The sequence below is a fragment of the Felis catus genome, chromosome B4 (assembly GCF_018350175.1).
Source record: "Felis catus isolate Fca126 chromosome B4, F.catus_Fca126_mat1.0, whole genome shotgun sequence".
In the NCBI taxonomy this organism is placed as follows: domain Eukaryota; kingdom Metazoa; phylum Chordata; class Mammalia; order Carnivora; family Felidae; genus Felis; species Felis catus.
In genome coordinates this window covers 113,503,234-113,517,132 of record NC_058374.1, presented here as the reverse complement: position 1 = coordinate 113,517,132, position 13,899 = coordinate 113,503,234, and the positions used below count along the sequence as shown (strand labels likewise).

General features: G+C 35.2%; 1 long non-coding RNA gene across 8 annotated transcripts in view; it reads left to right on the top strand.

The window, feature by feature from the left end:
* LOC109501710 overlaps positions 1–13,899 on the top strand; it is a 473,282-nt gene that overhangs the window by 32,281 nt on the left and 427,102 nt on the right. For all 8 annotated transcript variants that reach the window (XR_006600951.1, XR_006600948.1, XR_006600950.1 and 5 more), the window contains exon 2: positions 1,580–1,656. This is a non-coding gene — a long non-coding RNA (uncharacterized LOC109501710). The remainder of the gene's footprint in view (positions 1–1,579; positions 1,657–13,899) is intronic.

The following is a 13,899-nucleotide window of genomic DNA, read 5'->3' as shown; positions in this document are numbered from 1 at the left end:
CTGATATACTATTGGAGCTCTCTTTATTTCACTCCATCTGCATGGTAAATTATTCCAACATACATTTTGTTAGTCTCTGATTTAGGGGGTGGTTTCTGCAATATATCTGCATGAAAATATGTTAAGTCTTCAAACAAGCCATGACCTCTTGGAACGCTGCCTGAAATACAAATTTTATAACCATTTGGGAGAGTGAGTTAACTTTACCATTCATCTGCCTAGTCATAGATTAGGGAGCAAGACATAAAATCAATGTTTTCATAATCAAGTGTGCTTTTCTATAAACATAAAACTTCTAAATAAAATATTCAGTATAAATATTGATTAAAGTAAGCTATAAAGGAAAGGTCTAGAAAAAAAGATAAAATGGAGCAAGATTTAAGCAATTACAGTTGGAGAGGCACAGATTTTACTTTACTCTCAAACACGTACGTGTCTATATGTGCATATATATACACATATATGTATGCATTATGTATGTGCATATATATATATATTTATATTTATATAATTCAACTTCTGATATTCTCTCAGAATTAATTTCCACATCCTGAATTCTCCTCTTTAAATTCATAAATCTTTCAGTGCTGTGCTGGGGGCTAGTGGTATTTGAAAGCTTAATGCATATGTACTTTGGGCAGGCTTTGATATAGATACCTCTTAATTGAGTAAAGAGTAAGCCATTCAACTGACTACGCAAGGCCACCCTGTTTTCATTTGGTAAAGGGAACAAAACCAAATCACTTTGTGTCACTTTCTCTTAAAGTGCATTGAGAAAAGGTAACTATTATGTATCAATTCTCCTTTCTTCAGCTTTTCTATGCCATGTTTAAACCACTGCCCCTTAATTTTCAAAGATATTGAACTCTGCTGCCATGGATGTTGTAACACATCTGAAGCAAATCATACTGCTACTATTTTAAGTGAAACCAGGGAATGGCTTGTCCCAAAGCAGTAGCTAGTTTTCCCAGTGGAGATAATTATTCCTTTCAGTACAGTTCAGAATAAAAATCAAGATCATCAGTTTAGTGTATAAATAGAAATATACTCTAGATTGCCCTGTCTTGGTGAGTACATGGAGGAAAAAAAAGAGCAAGCAAAGTCAAGTGAAAAGAAATTCTAGGTATCTTTTTAATAGAATGTGAAAAAAAAAATCTGAAAGCCTACTCTGAAACCTTAGAGTTTCTAAAAGTGAAAGAAATTTCACAGAAGCATGTATAGAAATTCTTAAAAAATCTGAGTACTAAAGATTTACTTCAGTAAAACAGCTGCTGACCTGTAGTATCTTGGACGTGAAGTAAGCAATCAGAATAACAAGACTTTCCTAGAATATCAGATTCCCACATTAGCGCATAATCAGAACCAAATGCAAGCATCAGGTCTCAAGCCCCACACTTTCCCTGAAAAGCAAAAGGTGGGAGCTGGAAGGATGACAATATGGTAGCATGGGGAGGTCATCTAAAAAATGGTAACTAATTAAGCAACCACATTAAAAATAACTTGTGTTGTCTTGTCACTGTGTACTTTCCTGTTAATATGAGCTCCTAGAAATTCTGTCATTCGTAATCTCTTTGTGCAGGTGCTGATGCTTGATGCTTTTTGATAGCAAATGAGAGAAAACCAAGAAAAAACGCTCATTGTGCATTAAGTCATCTGGTAAGTCCTTTGAGAAGAACGCCATTTGAGAAATGCTGATTTGCGTATCGCTCTCCTCTCTAGCACGCTATGTATTAACTGGAGAGTAGTACATAAAAGAAAACATCAGTATTCCAAGTATGAGTTTCACATTCATGGCAATAATGAGGATTAACATACTGTTTTTTAATATAAATATATGTTTTAGAAAATAGATCTATATATGTATCATTAGTGTAAAATGGCATCATTTAGAAATTTGGGGAAAAAAGAGCAATCTTATCTTAATTAAAACATTTTTCTGAAGGGATTCACTTTCACATAATTCACTTTCACTTTCAGCACTCTGTTCCTGAGTGCTGGGTGACATTATGTTTTAAATAATAATTAGACACAAATGTAATCATTATAACTATTTCATAGGAAAATTTATTGCAGGTTGCATATAGAATCAGTTCCCTCTGTTGTAGTTTTTATTTTTCCTTTGGAATTACTCTGACCTAAAACATTATAAATCACAACTGAGGGGCATAATTAAAGTTGTGCTGTTTTCTGATGTTTGAGGGCATTAACTATCACTATTTTATTTTATTTTTTTTGTAATTTGCTCTTATCTTAGTGCTTAGGTAGCTTAGTCTATCCATATGACTAGGCAGCAGTGTGCATCTCCTCATATGTCCTAGAATGCTCATAGAAAAGGTGAGAAGTACCTCATCAGAATGATACTCAGGGATAAAGAGGTATTAGGTAAAATGTAGAGTAATTAAGAAAAAGAGTCATGTCTTCTGCAAGTCATGTGAGTGAAAAAAAGAGCTTTTACTTTTTAATATTGTAAAAGAGAATTTTCTTCCTTATATTGGCCTATACCATCCATCAATATGTGTGTGCATTCATTGAACTCTATGTGGGCTTTTATTTTCTGATTCAAGAAAATAAAAGCAATTTTGTTGGAATAGAGAGGGACATAAATGGAGGGCCATAGCATAGCTTTTGTTCCTTAAAACTTTATTATTGTTTTTGATCACTTAGTGTTGGAGAAGCTATTTTGATGAGAGGCTTTGGAAATCTGTGTATATAGCACATTCTGTTTGGGGACCCAGAAGACAAAAAATAGCAAACAAATAGGAGAAGTCAGTTCTTATCTCCCTGTCCTGAAAACCCACATTGCAGCTTTGACAACATTCAGAGGCAGCCTTCTTGTTGCAAATGTTATCAAGGTAGCAGCAACAAATAGTCTCTTTAAATGATTTGTTAGGCATCACTCTTCAAAAGCAAGATACAGAGCAGAAGTAGAATGTGATGGGCACCACATGTACGCTGGAGCTGATAGATTGGCTTGAGTTGTAAACACACTTGTAGCATTCCTTGGGGGATGTCCTAGAAAACATGTGGGGATTGTAAAGAGCCTGGTGGTTCTACATGCATGAGAGCAGTTATAGGAATATTGGTTTATCAATTTCATTGTAGTTTTTTTTGTATTTATCAAGATATGGCCTAATATTTAGGATTACACATTTTAGCCTATTTTAGTTTTAATCTCAAGGTCCTAGACATAGTCAGAATGAAGCCTAGAACTCAAAATATTGTGTTAGGAAACTTTGTGGTAGCTGTCTGGGTGATGTGCCAATATAAAGGTTTGTTTCTCACTCAGGGGAAGTCTGCTGCAGATCAGATGTCTTCCGTTTTGAGTTATGCCATGTGGAAGCCATGGCTTCCATGTTCACTGGAACAGAGGAAAGAAGGGAAGGATAGAGGAGGTACCTCACTCTTGATACCAAAATCTGTAGTCAGGGTTCTCTAGAGAAAAAGAATTACTAGAATACAGATTGATTTATCTATATGTCTGTCTGTCTATCTATCTATCAATTTATTATGAGGAATTGGCTCTCTTGATTATGGAAACAGGCAAGTCCTGAGATCTGCAGGCTGAATTAGCAAGCTGGAGACCAGGGGAGTTAATGGTTTCATTCTAGTCCAAGTACAGGAAAAACAAACAAACAAACAAACAAACAAACAAATAAACTATAATGTCCCAGTTTAAAGACAATCAGGCAGGAAGAATTCTTTCCCTTACTCTGGGGAGGATCAGCCTTTTCCTTCTGTTTAGGCCTTCAACTGATTGGATGAGGCCCACTCACATTAGAGAGAACAATCTACTTTACTTGGTGTAACTTACGAATTTGAATGTTAATATCATCCAAAAACACACTCACAGAAACACCCAGATGTTTGGGCACCTCATGACCTAGTCCAGTTGACACATAAAATTAACATGTTTACCCCTGGTCAACAAGGCACTTATACACATCTCTTTAACCCATATTTAACTTTCAAATAAGGGTAATAACAAGATCATTATTCTACCAAATATGATACAACAATCCTGCTTACAACCAAAGACACATAACCTCTTCCCCAGAAGAGGACGTAAAATCTATGAGTGAGGTTTACTCTTCTCCTTGGTATCCCGTAATTTAAATATAAGGTTAACAATACTTAAACTCTATGATATAAAATCAATACATCTTATGTTAGATGATAAGGGAATAAGAGGGGAAAGAAAATAGATACTTGCTTAAAATTATATACTTCTGCCACACACACACACCCATACCCATGCCCCCCCCAAACATATTCATAACAAAATAAATAGGAAATATTCTTGACAATTTCAGTTCTTGTTTCTGTAACTGGTTACATGGTTGTAGCTCGTAATTGTAATTATCTTCTTCTACTTCTCATTCTACATTCTCTTTGGCTTCAGCAAGCACCAGCAGGCTGAGCCTGGTGCATTCTTTACCTGGGGTGGTGACCCAAACCCTCATTTCTAGAGGGTCTGGTGGGGGTGTTGGGGAAGATAGACAAGTACTTGGGATATTTGGTGAGCCCTAAATATTTCCAATATGATATTTGAACTTCAAAAAGTAAACGGTATGTAGGTAGTTTATGAAAATCAATTGTACCAAAGCTAGAAAGCCAGACACTTTTATTTTTGGACCACGTGAGGCAGTTTTTATTTGGGGAGTGATCCTATGTTCTTTGCCTAAATGAAGAAAAGCCTGTTTTTATGTCTCAGTTCTAGACAACTCCTATTGATTTCTGCCCTTCATACCGATGACCTATCCGCACAGGCTATTTCCTTAGGGATTCTCAGGCATTTTCACAATAGAGTCTATATTAATTAACTACAAAGTGATCCAAGCAATTAATTAAGCAGGCTGAAAGTTCATAATAGACTCTGGTGTCATGTACTGATTTTTGAGGTGTAGACAAGACTCTTTACCAAATATTCCTTTTTTTATAAAAGTACCTTTTGGGAATACACAAGCAAAAAATCATGTTACGTGGACTTATTCTATTGTTTACCCCCCAAAGTATGGTGCTGCTGTACTATCTTCTGATTCAAATTATAGGAAACAAGTATATTTCTATATTTAAAGACTTCCTTCATGAGCTTTGTGCTTACCCAAAACTAAGGCAAACACTAGGTGTGCTTGAATATTTCTTCCTTATCTTTCTCTCAAATCAAACATATCATCATCATTATCATCATCATCATCATCATCATTTCCTCAAAAAGCTACATGTCAGAGACAATGGGTAGAAACCCCAGAAGAAATGAAGAAAGAAAGAACAATTAGGAAGCATGATGCCAAAGGAGCAAAAACTAAGATTTTGCTGCCAATTACTTACATGGTTACCTAGATCTTTATTTTTCTATTCTTTGATAGTTTGACTGTAGTATTACCTTCCAGTTTGGTCTCTTTACATGATACTATTTTTTTAATGATAGCTTTATTAAGTTGATGAAAAAATTAAATTTATGTTTGTCATCCTGTGACTAAAATAACAAATATTCTCTAGCTTAACGTTTTTCTAACTTCTCTTGGAATCAAGGACATATGGCCTTGACCCAATTAACATGGAGAATGAGGTTCTCTCCATCACAATTTATTCCTGTAGAATGTGTCAGGTGGGGGTACTAAGTAAGCTGTCTGCTTCTTATTTATTTTATAATCTCTCATCAAGAAAATCAGTTTATATACTTTATTATCAAGATTTCTTTGGCATCTGGATGGGTGTATAGGATATGTGTATGTCTGCCTGTGTTGGCGTGTGTATTTCTGTGTTGAAGCCTGATGCAAAGCAATATTTAAAATTAGTTGGAGAGTAGAAGTGACCAAATCTCTAATTCAGTCTTCCAGTTTTTCTGCTCAGCTTATTTTTTCTTGATTCATAGCCCTGCCTTTAGATTTTGTTCTGAAAGAATGTGGTTGATACCAGTACTTTGCGACAATACAAATTTCCAGTCAACATGTTTGGGGGGATGGACATTTTTTTCTCACACTGTACTTATCTGCTTTGATGTTTCTGACTCCTTCCTTAGGTAGGATTTCATATGTTATTTTCTTCTCCCAGATCAAAGAAATGTCACAAAACCTTGGGATTTTATATCTTAGTGTACAAAAAATTCAAGGGTATGAAGTTTAAAAAAATTTAAAGGAAATATCCAACTAATGCAGCTCTGTATAGCCAGGTATTTCTTGCAGCCGTATATTATCATATGGGATGTGGTAATTGAGACCATGTCCGGAAATCACAGTACATTTCTTTGGTATACTATGTAAGTTACAAAGAATATTCATACATACGTACGTAGGTACATACATACCTCAGCTCATGCTATACTTACTGCAGCTCTAAGGAAAGATGGAACAGATACTATTATCCTAATTTTATCAACCATAAAATCAGGATCCAGAGTTTAAGTATTTTAGTAGTGGAACTATGATTAGAAATTATCTAACCTAGTGTGTTTCAAACAATGTTGGTTCAAGCTTATAGATGCGGTAAAGGATAAAACCAGGACTGTAATAGTCTTAGCCAAAGTTCTTTAGTAACAAAGGAAATTTAAAAACTGGAGAAATCAGGTATGAAGATGAGATCTAAAGGGCTAGAAGGAGATTACACATGGGCAATGGAGCCAGTGCTCACTGTGATCTAGTAATTAAAGCTAGAGTGCTTTGAACCACTGAAGAATCCTAGTTCATTATGGAAAAGTGTTAGGGGGCCATTAACTGGGAATGGGCTAAGTCAATAGGTCATATTGATGTAAAGGTATGGGGTCAAAATAGACAATGCTGTCTCTCTGTATAGAATTTCTGGGTTGTGAAAGGAAGAACTCAGTCATCAGGTTCACTTGACGAATCAATGTTTGATCCAGATTGACTCCAAAACTCTAAAGGTGAAAAATCAGGACATGAATAATAATGGTTTCTCAGAGAAGAAATTCGTATAAAAGGAGTCAGAGACACTGTTGATTCATAGACAAGATTTAATACCAAGATGAAAGTAGGCACTGTCAGAATGCTGGAACACTTGTCACTCAGGTATGACGTTGGGGAGTTAACTTACATAGCGTGATTCTCAAATAAACTGAGGAAGTTTGACCAGGGAGAGCATTAATACAGTTCTTGGAGCTGTGAAGCCTTTTGGTGTCTGTAAATGATAGGTACAACTAAACCATTGACAATCAGTACTAATACAGTTTCTTCTCTGTGACTGGTCTTTTCAGCAATTATAATTATAAAATTATAATAATGAGGTATCTGATAAACCCTTTTCTTTGGGTGGGGGAAGGAGGATCTGTAATTTTTTATCCAGGAAGTTTTGGCATCTCTCTAGTGGTGGAATCAATTTTTTTGAAAGGATTTAGCAGCAGAATCTCATGGGTTCTGTTAGGGTTAATCTCAAAGGGTTCGATAGGATTAACTTTGTCACCTACCTTTGTGTAGGTGGAGCCAAGGGAGCAAAAAGGTAGGATTACTTTCTATACACTTCAAGGGCAGACGTAGGACACTCTAACTTTCCTGGAGGTAAAATACTCTTCCCGGAGATGACATTTATTACCAGGGAAGTGTAGAGATCCTTTCTTTGCTGCTAATATAATATCCAGGTGACATCAGGCCACAGAGGACACACATTTTCATGGTGCATCAACATTCCCTTGATTTTGTTATTACTGACAGGAGATATGTAATTGGCTTTCCTCATTTATGAAGTGTTATCGTTTGCACAATTTCAGATTTCAGCAACAACATATTTGACTGATAGGGGAAAACTAGACTTTGAGGGGACCACTTAATGGAACCATAGTGTGGCATCTTAGAATATTTTCTCGCAAGATATGATTAAATCTTTCTGGATAAGTTCAAACTGAGAAGAAACAAGATTAAATAATATTAAATATTGCAGTGGAGTTTGGGACACTAAGGTTGATTGGGCTATTTGTTTTGTGATGTTCCCCAGGGTTATTTTGTTGAGAATTTGCCATTAAGTGGTCTAATTGTGTCAGTGGATGGGGGCCTTTTCAATTTGCATAATTTCCTCAAGGGACTGCAGCTGCTAATTTGGTGATTAATTATCCATATTACACATTGTTTATTTGACCATGCCTAGATTAATTTCTTTTTCTCAGCAAATCACATTTAGATATGAATTTGCATATCTTGATTACATTTTAATGCCTTGGCTATCATTGTCTCTTCCCTGGACACCTCATCAGATTACAGAAGAGTGCTCAAGCACAGAATGATGGAATGTCTTAAATGACATTGCACATCACTGGACAGATAATGCACATGACTTATTTTTAATGAAGAATGTGTTTTTTTTATAATCAAGTGAGTTATGACATCTAATGTACAGTATATTTTATTTTTACCATTTCCATTTTGCTATTATCAGCCAATTTCAAAGATGGTCTTTATTAACATTTTGAATATTGCTATTTGTATGTATATATATATATATATGTCAAAATATTTTATTTCTATTTATCTATAATCTCATATTTTGTTGTCAGATACTTGCAGTCTGCATTAATATTCAAGGTCTTTAATTAGTTAATCTCCCACCCAATTTCTTCTAGCTTTGAAACCACTGGGTTTCTGGTGACATTATACCGTAGGTTCCTTACAGTCAAGGACTGTGTGTCAATTTATCTTTTATTTAATTTATCTAATAGAGTGTGTTTACTGTTGTTATCATTATTATAAAAGTAGATTGTAATTAATATTTATGGCTACACTTTACTGAACATTATCTAGGTCCCAGATAGATATTTACTTACTAAGAGATTTACTTGTATCATCTCCTTTACTTATTTACTTATTAAGATACTTACTTATTAAGAGATATTTACTTATTTACTTATTAAGAGATTTACTTGTATCATCTCCTTTAGTTGTTAAACCATCTTATGAGAAAAGTATTATTTTCCTTGGTTTTGAAGTAAGAAAATAAGTTTTAGAGGCAAGCAGAAAAGAATTTGTTCAAGGTAAAGTAACTAGGAAACTGTATAGCCAAAAATAGAAACGGTCTAACAGGAGAGCCAACACTTTTAACCAGCTGTATGAATAGAGAATGCCAAGTGATAAATTCTCCTAACCAAAATGAATAAATGCTATTAATCAACAGTGAATGACTGCTCTTAATCAACTAAATGGGCACAAAACAATGAGTGTATTAATGGTCCTAATCAATGATGAATGAATGTTCTTTACTAACATATGGACATAGAACACTGAGGAATGAATGAATGAATGAATGAATGAATGAATGAATGAATGATGGAATATTGCTCTCCTGTACCAGAGATACGGTCATATAAAGAAATTCAGTTTCACCCCTTCATCTAAATGACAAGGTAGGAACACACAGGGTCAGGTGCGAGGCCTCCCACACTTGGGAGCTGGCCGGCTTGATATAAAGAGTATGTTATGGCTGAACTGCTGGAGTGAGAAGGAGGTATTATTCACCTCTCCCTTCCTGCTGCAGTACCCCTATCCATCCCTGGATGCGATACAGAAACTGGGTGCCCAAGAAATTTCCGTAAAATGTGGACTCTAGGCAGCATTTTGGTTTAGAAGACTGCAAGTAAGTAAAACTCTGTGGGTATATATGGGGAAGAACTTCTCAATGCACTTGACTGCTGCTCTCGTTTCTAAGAGCGGTATGCTTCAGGAACCTAAAAACTCATTCCCACATGCTGGTCCCCATTAAGCCTGTGTGCATTAACCATAGAGACTGTGCATTTTAACCATTTTACCAGGGTGGTTTGCACCATGTCTTAGCCATGCTAGGATGTTGAGACAAACTATTTAACTTCTGTATACTTCAGTTTCTCATCTATAAAATGAGAATAATAATATTCAGAATATATTTTAAATTATATACTTAAAATATTAATTACATAATTATGTAAAATTAACATACCAATTTGCATATGTTGATAAAAATAATTAAAAATAATATACCAGTAATAACATTATGGAGTTCTTCTAACAAATGTTACTGCTTATCAAGTATTTAGACCTTTGCCAAGCACTAAATAAGTTATGTATTGTTATTGCTACCAAAACTCTTTAACATTTTTTTAACAATTTTTTAAATGTTTATTTATTTTTGAGAGAGAGGGGGACAGAGTGTGAGCGGTGAAGGGGCAGAGAGAGGGAGACACAAAATCTGAAGTAGGCTCCAGGCTCTGAACTGTCAGCACAAAGCCCGATGTGGGGCTCGAACTCACAAACTGTGAGATCATGACCTGAGCCAAAGTTGGATGCTTAACCGACTGAGCCACCCAGGCACCCCTAAAACTCTTTTAACATTTTTGTTGTATGCTCATGCTAACCTGAAGCTCTCCCAATTTATACTTAGATAGCCAGTTTAAAAAATTCAATTTTACCACTTCTACCTCCTGCTCTTTCTGGAATTCATTGCTCTTTTTCACCATATGAAATAATACTGGAATTAATCTCTGCATTAAACAGGCATTTATTAAACACTTTCTGCATGTAAAGGAACTTAAACCCTGATCTAAGGTAACTTGCAATCTAGATGGGGCATTCATCAGCAAATAAATACAGAATGTATTTTAAATATTATGGTAGTGGGAATCTAAAGTTTTCTGGAAGCTGCAGAAGGAGATTAATTCTGTGTTGGAAGCTGGGGACGGCTTTACCAAAGACAAGCAGAAGGGGAAGGGAAGGGTACTCTCAGACAAATGTCTGTAAATATTTAGAATCTATGTCTGTGAATTTATGAGAAATCTGGGTGAGGTATCAGTAAAGTGTCAGCATTATTTGTGTTTGTGGAAAACTCTTTATCTTCTAAATGTGCAAAATCAACTTAATTCTGCTTTTAACTTTTAAAAACACATTGTTGAACGAATGTCATATTAATGTTGAAATCTGTACAAATCTGTAAGAACATCTTGTAGATGAGGAGTATCACCATCTTTCTGCTTCTGCCCTATATTTCCCAGTGCCTTGGCAGGTAGCATAGGTTGATGAGGGAGAAGGAAGCCGAGGAATTATCTTAGTCATCGAATGAGTTGGTAGAAAACCTAGACTTATACTGACTCTGGTTTATTACTGTTCTAAAGGAATTCCTCAAGATTTAATAAGTTGCTGAATGTAGCTAAAGATGATCATGAGTGGTGGAGGAAAGTTTAAAGTAATGTCTAGTTAACTTGAGGTATGATGGAGCATTTCTAGATAAGTAAAATGTCGCCCTCTCTGTCTTCCTCTTCTCCTCTCTGAATTTAAAAAAAAATGTATGTTTTCCTGTTTTTATAGAGGAGCTAGAAGCAAAGATATGTGCCACTTTGTTCTCTAGGAAATGCAAGAAAATATGCTTCTTTTCCAAGTGTTTTGAAAAGACCAAAGGAAAGTTCCTGGGGGATACCTGGCACTCTGTGGATGTCGATGTGCTATGAACTGTGTAATGGATTTCACTACATGTCATAGTAGAAAGGATCATCAGCTGAGAACCACAACATGGGTTTGATTTCCATGTGTTCTTAGACAAATTAAGCTACCTGTTTGGTCTTCCATTTCTTTACCTATAAAATAGGAATAAGAACACCTTCACAAGGTTATTGTAAAGACAGAATAAATGATTACTTAAAGGTACTCTATAACCATTAAGGCCTAAATTAAATTAAAAAAATTAAATGTGTAGAGTAACTGTACAAAATGGATTGAAAGTGAGTGTAACAAATGGCTTTGGCTTTGATAGAATCCCATTGAATCTTGACTTGACTTTAGGGTTATTTGGAAGGCTGACAACTCCTGTGAGCATTAATTTTCTTATCTAAAAATGGAGAGCTGTGAGGATTAAATAAAAAAAGTATGTGAAAGTGTCGTGTATCCACTGCTGAGTGTAGAGTAGGTGTCCCCCACATAGTTCTTTTCTTCACTTTTTTCCCCTTCCTTCATCCTCTGTCCCTTCTCTCTACTTTTCCCTCCCTTTCCTTCTCCATCCCACCCCTCCTTCCCTTCCTTTCTTCTCCCCTTCCTCCCATTCTTCCATTCCCCTCTTTCCACAGTCTCTTCACAAATTCATGACCATGTATTATGGCCAATCTGTTACTATTATTCATCTCTTATTTAATATTTGTCTACCGTTTTTTACTCTACACCTCTAAAAAGAGTCGGTTTATTTCTCAAACACCTTTTAACCATTCTCAGGTTGCATCCTGTTAGCCTCCGAAATACTCTCACCATTTATCATGACTTCTATTCACCCTGCAAGCTTCAGACAGGCTCAGCTTCCCTGCATCAACTCTGCCAGTCCTTATCTTCCAGTACCCAAGGCTAGTCAGCATAGCTGGAGGGTGTCACAAAATTCTGATGTGTCCTTTATGTTTTTCATACTTTGTCACATTACTGAAGCTTCATAGGTACTTAGTAATTTTTGTACACTCCTTACTACAAGAGTCATAGTGACTGTTTCAATTTTCTTACAGCTTATTTATTCCATTTGTATGGCAGTTAGTATATTCTGCCTTATGCTGTATGTGTGTGCATGTGTGTGCACGTGTGTGTGATTCTTGACTGTACATTTTAGGGGTCAATCTTAAGTTTTAATAGATTTTTGTAGCTCTTATCATATCTAGTGAATTTATATTCATTTATTTAACAAATATTTATTGAATTAATTATGTGTTAGACATGTTCTAAGCATAGGGAATTATTTCAGCAATATCCCAAATAAGCATGCTTCCTGCTTTTATGGTACTTATATTCTATCAAGGGACAGACAAAAAAAATGTAAACAGAGTTATTCCCCCTCAAGACTGTGGTATTTCCTTTGGGAAATGGTGAAAATTACATGATTCTTGTCTGCCTTTAGAGCCATTTAGGGATGATATGGATATATTTGGTAATGCCTGTGTGCCCTACAAGGTTATTACCATTATTGACAGTAACAGTGGAAAGAATCCTTGATTAGATGGTAAGGGACCTCAGTTCTAGCCAGGACTTAGTCACGAATACTCTCTCAGCCTCAGTGTCCTCACCTGTAAAATGAGGAAGTCAGCCTGGATAATCATAAAGATCCTTCCCAGCATAGTAGTGCATGTCTCTAAGGTCTATGATGTTGCTATTCATATGCAGAGGCCCCAATTGATCTGTCAAAGTATGCAGAGTATCTTTGAAAAGACACTGTAAATGTCTTCTGGGAAGTTTCATTTTAATAACTATTAGGACAACAGGAATACTGTGTCTTTTATTAATTCTGTCTGTTCCCTGGTGCTGATAGTATCTTCTGAATATAAATTGCACAATATAATATAATAAAGCATAGTATAGAATTGTTTTCATAATAGTGCATGCCATAGTACTCGGCCATAAAATAAGAGCTGAAAGTACATCTTGTTCTGTAAACTCATAATTTTCGGCTGTCTAAAAACTGGGTGTAAAAAGGAAATTAATAAGGGAAAAAGATTTCACAGCATGCACACACAGTTATAAAAAAGATTATGTTCTTTATAGAAAAAAAAGAACCTTCATTCTTCTGGTATTTGATAGCCTAGAAAAATATTTGTGTATTTTAATCTTTGTTGTTGCTAGTAATTATCACTGGCACATTTATTTATTCTTTAATTCTCTTAAAAAGTATTTGTTTACAAGTCACTGTGTATTCAACTCTAGTTTCATATCAGCTTATGTATATTAAAAGAAAAGGCTTTTCTTTTACTACTAAAAATGTTTTATTATTTATTGTATTATTATTTAATGTATCAAATGCATTATTTGATCTATTAAAATATAATATTAAAATGTATAAAATATGTATATTAAAAGAAAAACTCCAGGAGCTTGGACAACATGAGATTTTACATTAAGGAGAAGTGAACGTCCACTTGAAGTTGAATACGTTTAATTCGAGTTTTGCCAACCTGTGGGATTAGTTTAAAAA